General features: G+C 44.3%; 1 protein-coding gene across 3 annotated transcripts in view; it reads left to right on the top strand.

The window, feature by feature from the left end:
• The window catches only part of ZNF366 (zinc finger protein 366), a 328,855-nt gene that overhangs the window by 126,870 nt on the left and 182,814 nt on the right, over positions 1-19,171 (top strand). For all 3 annotated transcript variants that reach the window (XM_060295874.1, XM_060295882.1, XM_060295875.1), the window contains one exon: positions 7,854-7,966. The gene's annotated coding sequence lies outside the window, so the exon portion shown is untranslated. The remainder of the gene's footprint in view (positions 1-7,853; positions 7,967-19,171) is intronic.

Here is a 19,171-nt window from a genome sequence, read left to right as displayed (position 1 = left end):
CCCTGCAGGCCCGCGTGCGTTTCTCCAGTGGGAGGTCAGAGCGCCCAGGACTTGCTGCTGCCAAAGAGGGCTCTGTGAGCCTAACGGCAGCACGTCTTTCAGACATTTGCCCCCTTGAATGATTGTTAAACAAGTCTCTTCTGGAACACGTCTATACTAATAATGCCTTTTGGTTATGCGGTGATTATACCCCGAGCCTGCAGCTCCGTGACAGGACGGGGCCTGACGGGGCCTCCTCCCTGCCGCAGTTGTGTGTAGGGAGATGAGGTGTCTTCGGCCCTTCTCTGGAGCAGGAAGCAAACGGCTACAACTGAGGGGCAGCATGGGGGTGCGTGTGGAAAGCCGCTTCCCAGAATAGCACCATGCTGTGGCGCTTATCCTTAACGAAAAGGCCGGGGTGGCAGGATTGAAGGTTTCGTGCTGCTCTGCAACGCTCCCAGGGTGGCTCTTGCAGGACAGTGGCAGCCACCACCAGCTCCGGCGCTGCTGGCTGCACACAGCCCAGGGCTCAGGACTGGAGTCCTGTACTCAGCACGAGGAAACAAACACGCAGGGATGGCGAAGTGCCCAGGGCGCCCGGTTTGTATGGGGTCGGCCAAAAAGTCCGTTCGGGTTTTCCATTCCGTAGGATGTTACGGCAAAGCCCAAACGACCTCTTTGGCCAACCCCATAGTATTGTCCGGCCCTTACCTAGCCTGCCCCTGGGTAACAGCCCCAGCTCCTGACCACTGCACAGTTCTGCCCTGTCTCGGAATGAGATTCCTGCATCTGCATCCCAGCCCCACCCCCCAGGGCGACTTTGGTTAAGATTCTTGACTTCTCTCAGCCACGCTCTGATCCTCTGTAAAATGGAGATAGTAGTACCACACTCACGGTGATGAGGATTTAAATTAGACATTTTACCTAGAGGCTGAGCAGAGGCTGGGCCCATGGTGAGCCAAGGTGTGACTGTTGTTACTCCTCAGAGATTTGAGCATTCGCCTCGTCCTGCATGTCAGCCTATCAGCTTCCTGAGTGAGGAGGAGCCTGCATCTCTCCTCTGCGAGGCAGTGCGGTGAAGAAGGGAGCACATGGGCTCTGGAGTCCCTCTGCCTGGTCCAACCCTGCCTCTCCCGCCATCCTGCTATTTAACTTCGGGCACATTCCTTAACCATCCTGTGCCTCATATTCCTCTCTGTGAGTGGCAGAGCGATAGGATCTGCCTTCTAGGGGTGTTGTGAGGACTACTGCATTCATCTACAAGAAGCCCTGCTGCCTGGCACTGATGAGTGCCCAGGAAACATTAACCATGATTGTGCATGTCCAGGCATGACCTGGCACCGTGCCGCTCATCAGTTTGGCACTCAACAAATGACTCTGCTGGGTTGGGTCCAAAGTGGTGGACCAGCCACCTTTCATTCTGTCCTCTTCCCCACTTCTCCCAGTTTCCACTGAAAGTCTTTATACATATGGCCCACAAGAGACAACAGAACTATGCCGTGGTGGCCAGCTGCCCTTCTTTGCCAGAGTTTGAGCGATTTCTCGGGTTGCAGGACTTTCCTTGCTAAAGCAGGAAAGTCCTGGGTAAACCAGGATGGTTGCTCACCTGCTACTGCTCGCATCTGCCATTCGTGGGGCTGGAGCTAAGCTGTTTGCTCCTAGAGCTACTGCATGGAGGGGCTGCAGTTTAGGGGATGCCTTTCCCCTGCTCCCACGCTTGTTATGAACGCCTCCCCTCCCCTCAGTGCTACGGAATCTGCTTGCAACCCGACTGTGCACCCCCAACCAGAAATGCTAGCCTGAGCGCCAAGGACGTGGAACATGTTGGCCCGGTTGGTGGAAGAGTATCTTGAGCAGCTCACAGTTTGTCTTAATCATGCTTCTGGGCTGATTTCTTGAAAGGTTGGTGCTGGTGGGAACTTGGGGTCCTATTTAACACCAGATTTGAAGTTGATACATCTGATTCTTATCTCCACTTTCCTTTCTTTGAGCTATGTGACCTTGGGCAAGACATTAAACTTCTGTGGGAACACATTGTCTTTACCTGTAAAATAGGAAGGAATTAGATAATCCATCTAGATCATTCCCTTGTGCCCAGCAGGGCAGTGGCATTGGCTTTGCTGGCTGGGGCCTGCAGTCTGGGGCAGGTGGTGCCGGCTGAGAGGTGAGGAGGGCAGGATGCTGCCCGGCTGACCTGCTTGTGCTGTGGCTGCTCTGCTCCTTGCTGGTGAAGACTGGGTCATTTCCCTTTGATGGAGACCCTCAGTGGGCTCAGTGCCTTCACCTGCTGTTACATGAGGCTGTCCCCTGACAGCATGAGGACAAGGGCTATAGCCTAGGGATGGTGGAACCTAGAGCTGGAAGGAGCCTAGGTCCCTCATGACATTTTGGAGTCACCAGACTCTAGAATGCTTATTTCATAAGGGAAAAAGAAATCTCTGCCGGATTTAAGTCAATATTTTAAGTCTCAGTTACTAGCCGCCAAATACAATTTCTGGTTGATCTATCTAACAGATGTGGAGCACAGTGCAGAAACAGATCTAATGTTTTCCCCTAAACGTCAAGAGTGAAGGTCATAGAAATCTAACAAATAAGAGCTTAATATTTAAACACAAGACAGTCGGTCTTTCCCCGTATATAACAAGAGAAGCTGACTAGGCCTGCCTTCTCCTCCTATGTCCTCCATAAGAATGATGCTCGATATACAGGTTTCCCCCGCAATCTGAAAGTAGAGAAACATTTCCTAAGCTGAAATGGCATCAATCGAAGAAGCAGTTAGGACACATGTTGCTAACGGATGCACAAAATAAATCGAGATAAAGCACATATGCTCGCAGATGTTTTTCAGAGCTATGGCGGCTTGATGCTGAGATGCTAAGTGTAGATCCTGGGGAACGAGCTTGGTGGTGCCACTGTCACTTCTCTGCTTGGGGTGTGCACTGTCTCCATGACTCCTGCAAAACAAATGTTGAACACTATTTTCATTTTCAGCCTTTCTTTGTAAAAGCTAAAATCCTCTTCGGATTTCTTTCAGTTAGTGAAAACAGGTACTAATATAGTTCTTTTGTAAAAGCGAATTAGCATAAAGTGAACTTTGGAAAAGTGGAGGTTACCTGTACCCTTAAATCCCGGTCCCTCTAAGATTTGACATCAGAGAATTAAATTCACAGAACTAAGGGTTTTTTTTTTTAATTAATTAATTTATTTGGCTGCACTAGGTCTTAGTTGCGGCACATGGGATCTTTGTTGCCGCATGCAGGATCTTTTAGTTGCAGCATGTGGGAACTTTAGTTGTGGCATGCGGGACCTTTAGTTGTGGCATGTTGAACCTTTAGTTACGGCATGCAAACTCTTAGTTGCGGCATGTGGGATCTAGTTCTCTGACTAGGATTGAACCTGGGCCCCCTGCATTGGGAGTGCAAAGTCTGAGCCACTGGACCACCAGGGAAGTCCCCTAAGTGTTTTATTTCACCTTTGTTGGTATTAGATGGTAAGCCCAATTCGTCTTTTTTTTCTTAGTATTCACAAAAGCTCCAAACTTTTATGAGAAGTCCAGATTGTTTTATCTATCTGCATACCACAATTATGGTTGTACTTTTAATAGTGTTAGTGGAACTAGAATTTTTAAATTCATCTAGCACACATTTTTACTCATTCCAGGCAATAATAAGAATACCTTGTATTTATTGAGTACTTACTTACTCTTTGTCAGTCGCTGATAAACGCTTAACCAACAGTCTCATTTAATAACCTCAGCATTCCTACAAGATAGATGCTATTATTATCGCCATTTTGCAGATGGGGAAAGGGAGTTTAAGTAGCCTGCCCAAGGTCACATAGCTAAGAAGTGATGATGGGATATAAACTCAGCTAGTCTTAAAAGTAAACTATCCTGTCCTGAGATAGATGAGTGACTTTAAACAAAGCTATTTCCTTACATATCAAAAAGGAAGTATATTTTCTAGAAACTTTACTTAAATTTGCCCAAGGACATACTGAATTCACCCAAGATCTTGGACAATCTCTAGGAAGCCTCTGGTCTTAAGGGATGGTAAAAAGAACTTGAAGTAACTTGATGTTACTTGAAGGCAAGTAACATCACATAAAATATTTGTGCATTCACATTCTCATTTAGAACATCTGCATTCCATAACCATTCAGTTAGGTAGGGTAGGAAGGCAGGGGAGACATTCAGTATTCAATGCCTGGTAAGTAACCAGATGCTTGTCAGAGTGGTAACCTGCTTTATAACACACCATTTATTGGCTTCCTTCTCTTACTTGTCTCACTTCCCTTCTTCCTTATCAGCTCCCTGGGATTATCTCCCAAGTAAATGACTTGCATTCAAATCTTTGTGTTGGTATCTGCTAGGGAACTCAGACTGAGTCTCATGTTATCTACAACATCCATCATCCATCCATCTGTCCATCCATCCATTCATCCATTCATCCATCCAACCTTACTAACCTATATGCCTGGAAACATATGAGGTACTCAGGATAAGAGATAATTAAGTCACTGCGCTAGAACTAAAGTTGTTCCATTGAATGGCTTTATGTTTCCCATATCACCAAGCAGAGATATTGAATACACTGACTGTGAAAACAGCATTGGAAAGACTGGAGAATTCCCTTCTCAGAGTCTTGAAGAGGGCTTTCCCGGCAGAGTCACCCTTGCAGGGGCAACAGTACCTGCCATATGGTGGCTGTTCAGGAAATATTTACTGAATGAGTGTGGAAATGGGCAGAATGAACAGGTGGCTTAATTATAAAGTAGATCAGGTTTTCTCTAGGATCCATCTCTCTTGTTTCTGAATCCTTGCCCCCAAACATTGTAAATTTATAACTAAAAATACAGTCTCAGAAAAATCAAGAAACTCACGCAGGTAAGATGGGTGTAAAATCCCTCTTAACAAATATTTTACACTTGAAAGAAGAGGGGTAGGGAGACAGTTGAACCCAAAAAAGGCCCTCTGCACTGGTGTGGAGAGATTTGAGGCTGACAGTCTTTTCTGGTACGTCTCAAATCATAGACTACAAATAAGGTTAGTCCCAGCTGCAAGAATGAACAGGGCCACGTTTTGAATTCTTGTTTTATCAGTTATTATGTGCAATCCATGGGGTATCGCTTACAATTCCTATACATTTGGGAGTTCTAAGAATGACACCTCTTAACCCTCTCCACCCTGCCTTGTGGAGAGACCTGATGAGCCCTGATCCCTTCAGAGTTGCCACAAAGATGAAGTGTTCAAATAATGTGTTATGGGAGAGTTCAGAGTGGGCTTTTGGTTCGTGGTGGGCTCTTGGAGTACTTTATGGAAGAAAAGGGGCTTGAGCTGGTTCTTGGAACATGGGTAGGATTTGGCTGGATGGAGAAAATAGTAACAAGTCCTCACTTATCAAGTACTTACTGTGTGCAGGCTCTGGGGTAAGGGCTCCCCAAGCAGCATTCATTTAACCCTCCCAAACCCAAACAAGCACCTATAGCATTATCCTTATTTTAAAGATGAAAGTTAGAAAAGTTAAATAATATGCTCATATCAAAACAATGAGAAAAAGGCAGAGCCAAGGTCAGATTCAGGCAAACTGCTATCCCTTTAGCAGACATTTTGAACTGCTCTACAGCTATGCTATTTCTTGGGGGCCAGTATGGAGGGTAGTTAGAAAAAAAAGTTTTCTGCAACGATCATGGCTTTGAGAATCCATCCACTGCTTCCTTGGTAGTGTGTTTCAGACTATAGGTCTGAAACAGTCAGAGTGGAAGCAGGAGCTATCTCTGTTCTGTCAATTCAGTGTGTAACACACCACTAGGCATTCACATCTTGTGTGGCAATGGGTCCTTCAGGTGTGTGCTCAGGTTTCTTGTGCAGAGAAGGCTTCAGTGACCCAGATGAATTCTAAGAGGGAGGTAGGCTAAATTTTTCTGACCAACACTGAGTGCAGCACTGGGCTGTAGAGCAGAACTGGGCCCTGTCTTTATAAGGGCTCAGCTTGAGACACACTGAGTGTCAAGTACTCTTGTTGTACCGTGGCCTTGCCACCAGAGTAGTTGGGACACATGAATATGGAATCCACATGAGCCTTGCTTTCCCATGTGCCTCGTCTACTGCCACTTGTTGTTTCTTTCTTTTAAAAATTTTTAATTGTTGTAAAATACGTATAACATAAAATTGACCACCTTAGCCATTTTAAGTCTAGAGTTTAGCAGTGTTAAGTACATTCATATTGTTGTGTAACCAATCTCCAGAACTCGCTTCATTTTGCAAAACTGAAACTCTATACCCATTACACTATTCCTCATTCTTGATTCCCCCAGCCCCTGGCAACCACCATTCTATTTTCTGTCTCTATGACTTTGACTGCTTTAGAAACCTCAGATAAATGGAATCATACAATATTTATCTTCTCCTGACAGGCTTACTTCACTTAGCATAATGTCCTCAAGGTTCATCCATGTGGTAGCATTTGTCAGAATTTCCTTTCTTTTTAAGGGTGACTAGTATTCCATTGTATGCACACACCACATTTTGTTTATCCATTCATCTGTACATGAACACTTGGGTTCCTTCTAACTCTTGGCTACTGTGAAAAATGTGGTTATGAACATAGGTGTGTAAATATCTCTTTGAGATCCTGCTTTCAATTCTTTTGGGTGTCTAGGCCATTGTTTCTTATGTCCAGTGACCACAGTAGAGGGAAAAGAAGGAAAAAACTACACACACACACACACAAAAGTAAAACTTCACAGATGACCTCTTAAAAAAGCCGTAAAGGCAGTGTAACAGCTGAGCCAAGGGAGGAAAGGAATCTGCATCCATACTAAGCAGTTCCAAAAGCAATTTCTAAGCCCCAAATGTGGGGCAGCAGGCAATCCTTGTGGGGCTAGAAAAGAATCTGGAGCTGCCATGTCTAAATCCCTCATGAACTCTTCAGTGGCACCACTGTTGGGTCCTTGTCTTAGGTCTTGCATTCAGCTGGACAGTATTTGGAATTTGCTCTCATAAAGACATGAGTCTGGATGGGAAGTTCTAGATCCAAGCCATAACAGCCAACTACTTCCAGCTCTGCTCCAAAGACCCCAGACAGGAATCAAGAGTCTTGAAAGAGATTTTCCTGTCTCCTTAGCTGTGGAAAGAAAGGCTCAGCCTGTCACCACAGCCCAAATGCACACCATCTGAGCTCTCAGGGCAAGCTGGATGGAAGTGTGACTTGCTCCAGCCGTGCTGTTTAGGGCTAGATGCATGGCAGATGTCCTTTACAGAGACCATATGTTCCCCTCCCTCTTCTGGGAGAGGGTGGAGGGCTGTAGGATGTTTCCATGTCCCTTAAAGGGGCCTAGTCCTGGGGGCAGAAAGGTAGCTCTCAGCACAAGGTGATGATGCCTCATCTGTCTGGCAGGGGCTGTCCCCTCTAAGGCTCTGAGCTGCAAGTGCCAGGCTGCGACTGGCTCCAGGGAGATGAGGGTGCAGCAGAAGGCAGCGGAAGCCAGCTCAGGGTCCAATATTTTTGTGCAGAGAGCCCACAAGGGAAGCCCTGGTGCTTTTTGTCTCCACTCTGCAGTCAGGGAGTTTCTAGCTGTCACTCCCCTATGGGCTAAGTGAAACAGGCCTGGTCCCAGAGGTGTGCATCCTGGAGGCTGTGTTCTTTGGGTTGGGATGGCGAGGACTCCCTATGGCTGCACAGACTAGCCCCTCCTCAGGGTTTCTATTTAGAATCCTGTTAGAGCTGGAAGGGGCCTTAGAGATCATCTGGTTCAAGCCATTGTATTGAAGTTTTAATCAAGCTAGACATGTGAATGACTTGCCCTAGGCCACAGCATTAAGAAAGAGCAGATCCAGCAGTGTAACCTCAAAGTTTCTTTCCTCTGTCCTACAGAGCCTCCTCTGAAGTTAGGAATACAGACAGTCTCAGGCGAGTTGTCTCCAGCATGATAAACACAAGCTTCAGTCTGAATGAGGCCATCATAAGGACCTACACCATGCGAGCAGGTAATAACAGGTGCATGCAGGAAATGGAAAATGGGGCTTTGGTCAGTTTAAGAGATGACTCTTCTTAAAATCTCTACAGTTAATTAAGTTCTTGAAAGGTTCCCCCTTCACAGAGAAAATTCGTATTATTAGGTTCCATTTAGCTAGTCCCTTGAGCTGAGCAAACATCCTCTCTGCTGGTCCCCCAGGTAATAGTTCTCTTCTGAGACCTCAAATCTGTAAACCTAAATGATCTTTTCTCTTTGTGGGTATGTCTTCCATTTTCTCCTTGATTGGCTTTTCTGGACCTGGACATGTCTGACCTGTCCTGAGAGAAGCCAGGTCAGGAAACGTAAAACCTCCCACACGCAGCCCAGACCCTCCGGATTGCTCACCTGTCGCCAGTCCCTGCGGGTCTTTTGTGAAGTGTCTTCCCCCTACCCACCGTCAACCCCGCCATGCCTCAGCACTGGTGAGATGCTTGGGGGGGGGGGTCAACCATAACACGCAAGACCCCAGGATTCACATTGTTTATAAAGGGAGCCCCAGAAATGGGGCATCAGTGAGCCCTTTGGTATTATTTGAAGCTGTATTTTGAGGACTGGACTTCAGGAGGAACAATCATGGAAGGGGTTATCTCAGCTGCCTGTTCACCATGTCACATCTAAAGGGATTAGAGCTGAGGTAAATCTACCCACATCAGAAATCTTCCCCCACTAGACAGAGAGTAGTTTGAAGAGAACACCGCATTCTCTCAGAGAGCGATGCCCTCTCCGCCTTTCCAAGGACACAGCAGCACCTCCTATGCCTGCTCCCCCAGAGGTGTGTCCATGAGGGAGCTTGTGAGGCACTGGACCATGGAGCCGCAGGGCTGGAAGAGACCTTGGAGATCACTGAGACCTGTGATTTTCAAATGTGTCTTTAGCAGAAGGAACTATCCAGAGTCTTACAGGGAGGCTGTAGCAGGTGCTAGTGGGCTACCTGAATATATCCCCTCAGTCCACCCCAGGGGTGACCTGCAGCAGATTCCAGGTGCTCCCAAGGCTCTAACTGGCCAGGCCTAATTCTCATGTACTTTTTGGAATTAAAGGAACAGTCTAGTCCCTGCTGTACATCCTGAGACCGGGAGAAGGGGTTTCCTAAGGCACATCAGGGGGTGTAATTGGAAGAAGAGTAAGTGGGTGCTGATCAGGCAGAAACAGCAGTTGTGAATTCTAGCAGCATCACTCAGATTCTAACGTGCATACAAGTCACCTGGGAATCTTCTTAGACATCGATTCCTGGGGCACGCATTTGAAGATGCTAGCTCAGAAACTTTGCAGCAGAGCCCGTGTACCTGCATTTCTAAGAAAGCTGATGTTGGCTATTGCACTGTGGTACTCGGTGACCATTAAATTTCTCAAGCCACTGCTGAAGCTCCTGAAGCAATATGCCTCTGGAGATAGGCCTCTTTGAGGAGTTTGCAGAATATGGCCAGAGGGAAGTTTGCTCTGCAATATTTTCCCGGGTATTACCATCCTCTCGGCTCTTCCTGAAGATCAGAAGATGATGAGACTTGGCTGAAGGATGCCTGTGTAGGGTACCCAAAGCTGTCACATAAAGGCTTTTCCTCCAGGTCTCTTCAGGGCAGGCCTCTTTCTGCTACAGATCCTTCCCTGGGAGGTGGCCTTCTATCTTGGGAGGAAAAGAGAGAAAGGGAGTGCAGCGGAAGGACCCAGGGCTAGGTTGGGCCATATGGGAGTGATTTGTCCTTCCTGAAGAAGGAAGTTTCTGAAAGGGGAGCTAGTGACCTTCGTCTTCTAACTGCTCCCCTTCAGTGGAGGGCAGAGAGGGGTTGGATTTCTAAGACATTTGAAAAAGACCCATGCCCTGGATTTGCCACATGCTGGGGTAGGCTCCTTTCAAACACATCCAGACGAACCTAAGAACAGACCCACTGTGACAGGAGCTGAGTTGAGGTGAGATCTGATCAGTTCCGTGGCTGCCAAGGCAGAGGCAGCAAACTCAAGTCCTGTCTTACCTACCTGAGCCAGCAGAAATGCTAAAACTCCAGTGCAGCCCGATAGAAATACAGTGGAGATGGAATATGAGTCATATATGCAATTTAAAAATTTTCTAGTAGCCAGATTACAAAAGTAAAAAGAAAACAGGTGAACTTGATTTTTTTTTAATTTTTTTTTAAAGATGTTTTTGATGTGGTTTTTAAAGTCTTTATTGAATCTGTTACGATGCTACTTCTGTTTTATGTTTTGGTTTTTTGGCTGCGAGGCATGTGGGATCTTAGCTCCCCCACCAGGGATCCAACCTGCACCCCCTGCATTGAAAGGTGAAGTCTTAACCACTGGACTGCCAGGGAATTCCCTGAAGTTGATTTTAATAATATATTTTATTTACTCCAATCTACCCAGCATATCATTTCAATACATAGTCAATTAAAAATTCCTTACTGAGATAGTCTACATTCTTTTCTTCGTATATTATCTTTGAAATCTGGTGTGTATTTTACAGTTGCAGCACATCTCACTTTGGACTAGCCACATTTCAAGTACTCACTAGCCACATGAGACTAGCGGCTGCTGAACTGGACAGCATAGCTTTAGTCCCAGCAGGCCAAAGCTGTCCTCCGTCTCTTCCCCATTTTCTTCCTCTTCCAGAAAAATGTGGGTGTCACTTGGATGCTGCACTGAGATAGTACCAGAGCCGGCAGGCAGAGGCTTAGCTGCAGAAAGCTCAGACTGAAGGATGGCAATGGCTTGTTCTGTGATCAGTTCTCTTCTGTCTTGGTGGCTCTGTGAAATGTGTGAGTCATCATGGGGCAGGGAGGCTGGCAGGCATGGTGGGCGAGGTCCTCTCTATTCTGAGGTCTCCTTGAGGGCCTTTGTGCGTGTGAGGGTGGGAGGGAGGGAGGGACAGACACAGTGGAGGATGGGATGGTGAGGGAATATGGAGGGATGTGTCTGGATTCACAAAAATAGACCTGTATCTGTGGGCTGGTTTCAAAAACTCAAAATACCATTTCCTTGTGCAAGGGAGGAGCAGGACGAAGGAGATATTAAAGAGCTACATACTTTTGTGATTAAAATACTCAGGAAGGATAATGAAGACCAGGGCCCTCGGAAATGTCAGGATCTGGGACTCTCTTTTAAATTGGATCCTAGAGTTGTCTCAATTTTCCAGAGTTGTGTCCGAAGAGCCATTTTTCTTTCCTGTATCACACATCTGTTTTCAGTATTTCCTACTTCATTTGAACATTTAAGAAAATCTGTTTCATGTACAGTCGCCCACTGGCTTCTAAAAGATGCAGACGTGTTTGAAAAGCAATTGGTCATTATGCTCCCTCACAGGACGTGGTTACAGAGTTTGGAATCTTTCCGGAGGAGTGCTTTACTCCATTAAAAGCAATAGCCATTGCCAGGGGCTACGAGTGAAAGCTGGGCTTGAACCCCAACTTGTTACTTGCTAGGTGTCTGCCAAGTTACCTAACCTCCTTGAGCCTCATTTTCTTCTTCTACCGCATGTGAATAATAGTTCTTACCTCACTGGGATGTTGGGAGAATCAAATGAATAAGGTGTGTGCTGTGCTTAGCACAATGTCTGGCCCACGCCATTATGATCGTTTCTCTGTAGGAAACGCCAGCTCTTCTGTAGCTCAGTGCCATGGCTGGCCAGGTGGAATCCTCTCATTTACCAAAGTACAGTATGTTTAAATTAGACAGTGCAACATGACAGATGTGGAATATGACACACAGAGAAGAGGGATTTGGCCACAGCTGTTTAGGGAATTGATGGCAGAACTCAAGACAGAACAGAATTTCTATTTTCCAATGCTTATTTAGCAGGGTTTTCTGGGTTTCAGAACCAGTGTCTTAAATTTCAGAAAGCATAAAGAGGAAACAAATAAGGCAGGGTTTGAATATATAACCACAGAGCAAACATAACAGCCTAATATAAAAAGGCAAAAAAGGAATCCTGAACTATAAAGTACCAGAAATTCAATAGGATGGGCTAATATGTTGTCACTAAAAATCCGTACGCTGAATATTGATTTGACATGGGGAGATACTTTTGATCTGCATCAAGTGAAAGAAAAAAAAGGAAATAAAATTTCCACATAATTTAATGCTTAAAAACTAAAAACATTTTACATATATATATAATCTCTAAAACCAAAATACTCTAAACCAGATGTTATGTTTGCTTATCTCCATTGGATAATAGTTTTTTCTTGGTGCTTTCATGTATTTTCTATAATGAACACTCACCACTTTCATAATCAGGAAAAACAGTGAAGGTTACGAAAGATTTCCAGTCTCTGGTTTCCACCAGGGAGCCTGTAGCTCATTCTCATCTCTCTCAGCCTTGCAGAGCTCCTAGTGGCTTCAAAGCCTGCATTGTTTACAAAAGGATGATTATGTGGGGTGTCCAGGGAGACTGACTGAGAGAGAACAAAGTGAGACATGTTTTATTGAAGACACTATCCAGAGTCAAGACACTTTCACAACAAAAACCTTTAATGAATTCAGTGGATGGCTGTTCTAGTCAAAGTAAATTGGGTAAATGGGAAAGGGGAATGTTAGCAAGCTCTGTGAGGGAGGACGAGAGACTTCTTTGTTGATCTCTATAGGGAAGACATTACAAATAAAGTCCATGGGCATCGTGATTTTTATTTAGTTAGGGATGAGTTAACTCAGTTTATCAGGACTCTGCTGAGGTCACTGGCAGGATTTCATCCCTCCCCCTCATTCCACTGGCTTTCTGACCACCTTCCTCCAAATCATGTGTGGATTCTGCTGCCACTCTCCCAGGCCTCAGGGTCTCACCTATGGCTGTCTTCCCAAACTGCCTCTTCTGTTAATGCTGCTCAGTTGAAGTTCTTTTGCCTTGGATCCCGTGGTTCCTCTCTGCCCAACCACTTTGAGTCTGTCCATTGTTCCCACAATTCTTTGTTGCATCCACCCCTACATTTGACCCTTTGCCCATTCCTCAGGTCCCTGCACTGCAGCTTTGGTGCAAATGGACACTGACCGGTCAACGCAGGCCCACCCTATGAACCTAGTTCTGCCACCTCCTGATTTTGAGACTTTGGTCAATTTACTTAACCTCTCTCAGCTTCAGTTTCCTCATCTGCAAAATTGTGATAATAATAGTTTTTTTGTTTTTGTTTTTTTTGCGATACACGGGCCTCTCACTGTTGTGGCCTCTCCTGCTGCGGAGCACAGGCTCTGGACGCGCAGGCTCAGTGGCCATGGCTCACAGGCCCTGCCGCTCCGCGGCATGTGGGATCTTCCCGGACCGGGGCACGAACCCGTCCGTGTCCGCTGCATCGGCAAGCGGACTCTCAACCACTGCACCACCAGGGAAGCCCTGGTGATAATAATAGTTACCTGAAAAAGTGAACAATTACATGTAAAGTGCATCTAACTCATCTGGCACATAGCTAGCAATCAATTAATATTAGTTGTTACAGTGCTATTATTTTACCACAGAAACAATGGTAACCCATCTTGTAGTAAGAGCACAGGCTGTGGCATCAGACAGACCTTTTTAAACTGCACCTCTGACTGTGGCTACGTGTGGCACACCTGTGTGCTTCAGTTTCTTCTATAAAATGGGATCACAAAGAGTACTGACTCTAGGACTTGCTGTAGGGACTGGAATGAAATAATGCACATGAAGCACTTACAAAATGCCTGGTACAGAGTGCCACAAAATGTTTGCTATTGTTTGCATTACAGATGACGGATGGTCTCACCAGCTTTTTCTAGGAAGGATGACTATGAAATTAGCATTCCAGAGTTACATTTGAATTCTAAAGTGGATCAATCAAGATTTCATGGCTGTGCTGAAGAATCATAACTGTACACGAGTGAAATTAGAGTCAAAACTGGCATGCTGAGTTTTTCCTCTGTCCAGGGGAATGAGCTCATTTTGTCCTAAACCAGATTCTATTTGTCTCAAGTGCACATGAACTGAAACCAAGGGGGCTCTGAGTAGGTGAATCTGGCGTCTAATGGTAGTGTGTTTGGATGTACACGTAGACCATAATGTTAAAGATATAGTCTCTTTGCTTTACATAATATAAAGTAAAAATGGTAATTCAGAAAATTATGTTTTGTTCAAGGCTACAAAAGTGACTCAGAATCATCCCGGGAATCACTAGGAACAGAAAAATACAACTTTATGGAGTCAGCTAGGGGTGGCTATTCATCTTCTAGAGAAAGCCAGCCTTTGACATCATTACAAACCCTACCTAATTTAGAATGACCATAAAACTCAAGGAGGAAAACTTTCCTCCTTGAAGGAAACATGCTTTATGAAAACTATGTCTGGTCACCACTTAGTTCAGCTACACATGAATTTCCATTTCTTAAAAGCCTCTAAAGTGAAATCTATCTGTTAGAAAACATCATAATTGAATTCTAGATTTACCAAAACAAATCACTCAAGTACTAATGCAATAAGAGGGTTGTTTTGTACATGAAATGGGGCTTTTACATCAGATATTAAAAAGATTTTATATCCATTGACTCATTAATGATGACTGGGCTTTATGAACCAGGCACTAGATGATTTTTCGAAGAAAAAATAAGCACCAAGGAATCCAGGGACCAGGTCTAGGCTCTGAGTACATCAGTGGAGAGTTGCACATCAGACTGAGACTTCTGTTTTCAAACCTGGGTTCCGGGGCCTCATGATTTCCCCACCCAATACCTAGGTAATTGGTTTCTGCAGCAGGGAAGAAGTCCTTGAGGTTAAACCTGTTTACAAAGAAGCTCAACAAAGAACAACTGTTGTTCCTGATTTCAAGGTCTATATGAATTCAGCAGAGATGATTAAAAAGGAGAGGAAGAGGGACTTCCCTGGTGCTCCAGTGGTGAAGAATCCACCTTCCAATGCAGGGGACACAGGTTCGATCTCTGGTCAGGGAACTAAGATCCCACATGCCTTGGGGCAACTAAGCCCACCTGCCGCAACTAGTGAGCCTGTGTGCCACAGCTGCTGAGCCCGCGTGCTCTGGACCCCACACACCTGCATGCCGCAACTAGAGGGAAGACTGCACCTGCATCTGGGACCCAATGCAGCCAAATAAACAAATAAATAAAAATTTAAAAAAAGAAAGGAGGGGAATATTCAAAACCAAATAAAAACACAAACCTAGCAGCTATCCTCAACTAAAGAATAGTTTGCTTAGCAGAGACTTAAGTATAAGTGGAAGAGTACACTTTTTTTAAAAAAAAATGGCAGCATAAGGCCTATGTGTAAATGCTACAGTCAGTATTTTGTATGCTTCACAATAATTATCAGACAGTGTTTATTAAACTCCCATGTGTGTCTAGTGCTGTGGTGCTATGGTACCTGTCATACACATCAGTCTAAGGTGAAGGGAGTCCTTCTCTTACACTTTAGCATGGTAACCAATTGCTGCAGGTGCTTCTTAAAAACACTGACTCCCAGGCATCACCTCCAGAGGAGAGCCTGTAGCTCTGGGTCTCATCATTTTTCTTAAAGAATCACATCAGGTGGTTCTGATATAGATGGTCCACAGACTGCACTTTGAGAAACACTTGATTTAGCAAACACAGTAAGTTATAAATCAAATTAGAGCACTACACTTTGCAAAGGAGGAAGACTAATAAATCCAACAATATAGTTATATAACAGTTCCATAAGAAAGGCAAAATATTTAAAAGTTGTCTGAAATGTGTGTTTTCAAAAACTTGCAGGTAAGTGTTTAAAGGGGCTAGTTAGCTTCTACAAGAGGCATAAAAGTGAACCTAAACCTAGCCAGTTTATTTAACAAATGATATTATTTGATACCATGCATATTAGTATTTAGTAGTAGTTGAGTGATTCTCTACCCTGGATGGATGCATATTAGAATCAATTGGCAGCTTTTAATAAACTGATCTCTGGGCCCCAGCTCCAGAGATGACGCAACCGATCTGGACTGGGGTCCAGGCATGGGCATGTTTATAAAACTGCTCAGGTAACTCTAACGTGCAAGTAGGGCTGAGAATCACTGTGCACGTCCTGTACCCATCCCCCCCCCCCCGCACCACCACACACATGCACACACACACACACTTTTTAAAAAGATAGGTAAGGAAACTACATTGCAGAGAGATTAAGCAATCAGAAGTAGGCTCGTCAGAAATTAGACAGCAAAATGCTCAGGGGGGAGGGAAGGTACGGTGGTTGAGAAGAGATTGTGAAATCAAGCTGCTCCTGGTCTCCCTGCAGCCCAGGAGATGAAAAATCTGCACTAAACAAAGGGAGTTGCTGGAAAGACTATTTTGTGGGGCTTAAAAGCTTCAAAAAGGAGATGTTTTTCTTTGATGAAAAGGGACAGAAAAGCACTGGAAGGTGTTCCAAGGAGGCAAATTAACGCCTTTCCTCTGGTGTGTAGAAACCAGGCAGTTGTGTTGCCTGATATTCAGGAGGCAGCATGGCACCTACCACCCTCTGTCTTTTTCCCCACCAGAGGTGCTGGCTCAGTTATCCGTTGTCAACAGCACTCTCTTCCCTGAGCCTAGGCCCAGCCCCAAAATGCTTCTTAACACAGCACTCACCCACCACCAGTACATCACACTGGGCACGTGAATTGGAATCTACCCGCCTTCTCTGGCATCGTGAGAATAGTAGGCTCTTTGTACTCAGACTCAGCTTGGCCCATTCCTAGCTGTGTTGTCTTGGGCAAGTTACTTAAGTTCCCAAGTCTCAGTTCCCCACTAAGTTAAAAAGAAGTGAAACAGATGCCCATACTGTCGTATAATGGAAGGTAAGTGACAAATGGAGTGTCTGGCACATAGTAGGCCCCTAGTAATGGTAGCCAGAATTCTAAGTTTTCTGTAAAGTTGTGGGCGTGAATATGATTGTCAACAACCTTGAGCTAGAAATATAAAACTAGGTGAGACTCAAACATGGAGGCTTGGAAGGCCTCATCCAGTAAGAGCCCAGGCCCATGTGGAACCCTATATTTTACAAAAAAATTTCAAGCTTCGGATGAAATAAATGGGATTTGCCAAATCACATGAGTTCACCGCATGGCCCTCTGACTGTACATGGAGTAAATGTTCATAGTACCGAGCAATTCTCTGCTCCGTGATGTTTGCAGTTAGTCCCTGAATTAAGAGAGCAGCAGGAAAGCAACAAGAACGAGAGATACTCAGGAGCCAGAGCGTGAACAAAGGAAGCAACTGGAGAGAGGTCTCTGCCCACCCCCTTCTTCCACCTCCCCTGCCCAAACTGTCATCTTCTCTCATTTATCCTAACTATAGCCCCCACAAGTTATGTTATTATGATGGTACCAATTTCACCAATCAGAAAACCCAGGTCAGAGAAGATAAATATCCATCATGGAAGGGGTGGAGCTAAGATCTGAGTTCAGACAGTTAGACTCGAGAACCTGAGCTCTTTGCCAGGTACTAGAGACACAGTCATCAAGATTCCTTGCCAAATTAAATAAGTAAATATATCCTTCCAGTGGAGCATGTATGTCATATTCTTTTATTTCTTGATCACAGATTATTGAAATAATCTATAAGCAACAGTCCACTCTCATTAAGGGCCCTGATCCTTCCCTGTCAGTTATGTTTGATTCATCTAGAGAATTGTAGAGGGCCAAGGAGTTGTAAGCTAATCAGCGGTGCTTATTTGTGGACATTTATCAATTTGCTTTGATTTTCCCAAGTTAAAGAATGAGGAGATTAAAATTCAGTCTTTTAAAATACCCTTCTATGTGAGAAACCTCATAAAGTAATGCTTTGGGTCCTTTAAGAATTAGAACTGCTGTCATTAGTGAGGAACACAGAACCCAGTCTAAAGAAAGTAAAATAAAAACAGTATCTTTATATGCTGTGTGCTACAGAATCAAGGTAAGTTCTCACGGAACAAAAATAAGATAAATAATTAAGCATGCAAAACAATAGTTTTTCCTTTCAGTGGGTTATTATGTGCAGTGTGGTGTTGGCCTCTCTGGATTGGTGGCCATGGACTTGGACCTCACTGCTGCCAAGATATGGGAGCATTTGTGGAGGGGCTGGGGTTTTGGTAGGTGTTTGAAAGCGAATAGAGCTGGCAGATGCTCAGAAATCAATGGGTTTTAAACCTGTACAGAATGCACTTTCTTCTCCTGCAGATATAAGATATAAGATTTTATTTTAGAGAAGGATTTGTGGTTTGAATTAGAATAGCACTATTGTGACAAATCTGGCTTTCAGTCTAAGTGAGAGGTTTGCTGAAAATTGTATCTATGCCTTCAGCGGGAGCTCACAGTAGGTTATAACTTACTCCTGTGTTTCGAAAATATGTTCATAAGCAGTAAGAGAGCAGAAATTCTTTAGAGTAATATTGACTTAAATGTCATTTTCTGTCAGCCTAGGAAATTATGATGATCTAGATTTGGTTTCCTGGGTGAATGCTAAAGGTAGTTCGTTAGTGTAGCAATGGAGTTTTGGATGCTTCTAGGGTTTCATGGGGAAAAAAAGGCGTTTGGTCATATTTGGACCATAACCTTGAAGTGCTTAAAAGTGTGGTGGGAAATTTGGACCAAATTTTCTAAAACAGTGTATATTTCTCTCTCATAAATCCACCTTTCAAAAGGTGAAGTAAAATGTCACATTGGGTAGATCAGAGATTATTCATTTGGAAAGTTTATGAGATGATATGGTCCAGGCAATGAATAGGATTAAGTATTCCGTGACACCCAGAGAAACATCAAAGAGAATCAGACTAGAGATCTCAGAATACCAAATAGATCTTCAAACCTATCAGTTTCCTTCAAGCTCTAAAATGCATGGATTGCATGACCTGACAAATATTAATAATGGCATCAAAAACCATTTCTGCCAGAATTCTCATGCCCTGGAGGTTGGGTTGGGAATGGGCAGAGTATGCAAGGCATAATTGGAACTGCTTAAACAAAAAAGTACCTAGAAACCTCAATATATTTAGAATAATACTTTCCTCATTAGGAAATTAATTAAAGTACAGACAATTATATTATCAAGTCTTTAAGAATTCTTTAGAGAAAACAATGCTAAGTATTGGTATCTTAAACTGCAAAGACAGAAACCAGGAATTGCTATGTTTGAACATTTGACCCATCAATTCTAAGGAAACTAAAAGAAACCAAAAGTTAGTTTGTAATGAGTTAATTGAAGATACAAACACTATTCTAGAAACTGGTTATGAATCACTCAAATTAGGGACATTAAGAGGAAAGTA

This window comes from Globicephala melas, chromosome 3 (assembly GCF_963455315.2).
Source record: "Globicephala melas chromosome 3, mGloMel1.2, whole genome shotgun sequence".
Taxonomy (NCBI): domain Eukaryota; kingdom Metazoa; phylum Chordata; class Mammalia; order Artiodactyla; family Delphinidae; genus Globicephala; species Globicephala melas.
The sequence above is the reverse complement of the archived record's forward strand: the minus strand, read 5'-3'. Positions and strand labels throughout refer to the sequence as shown.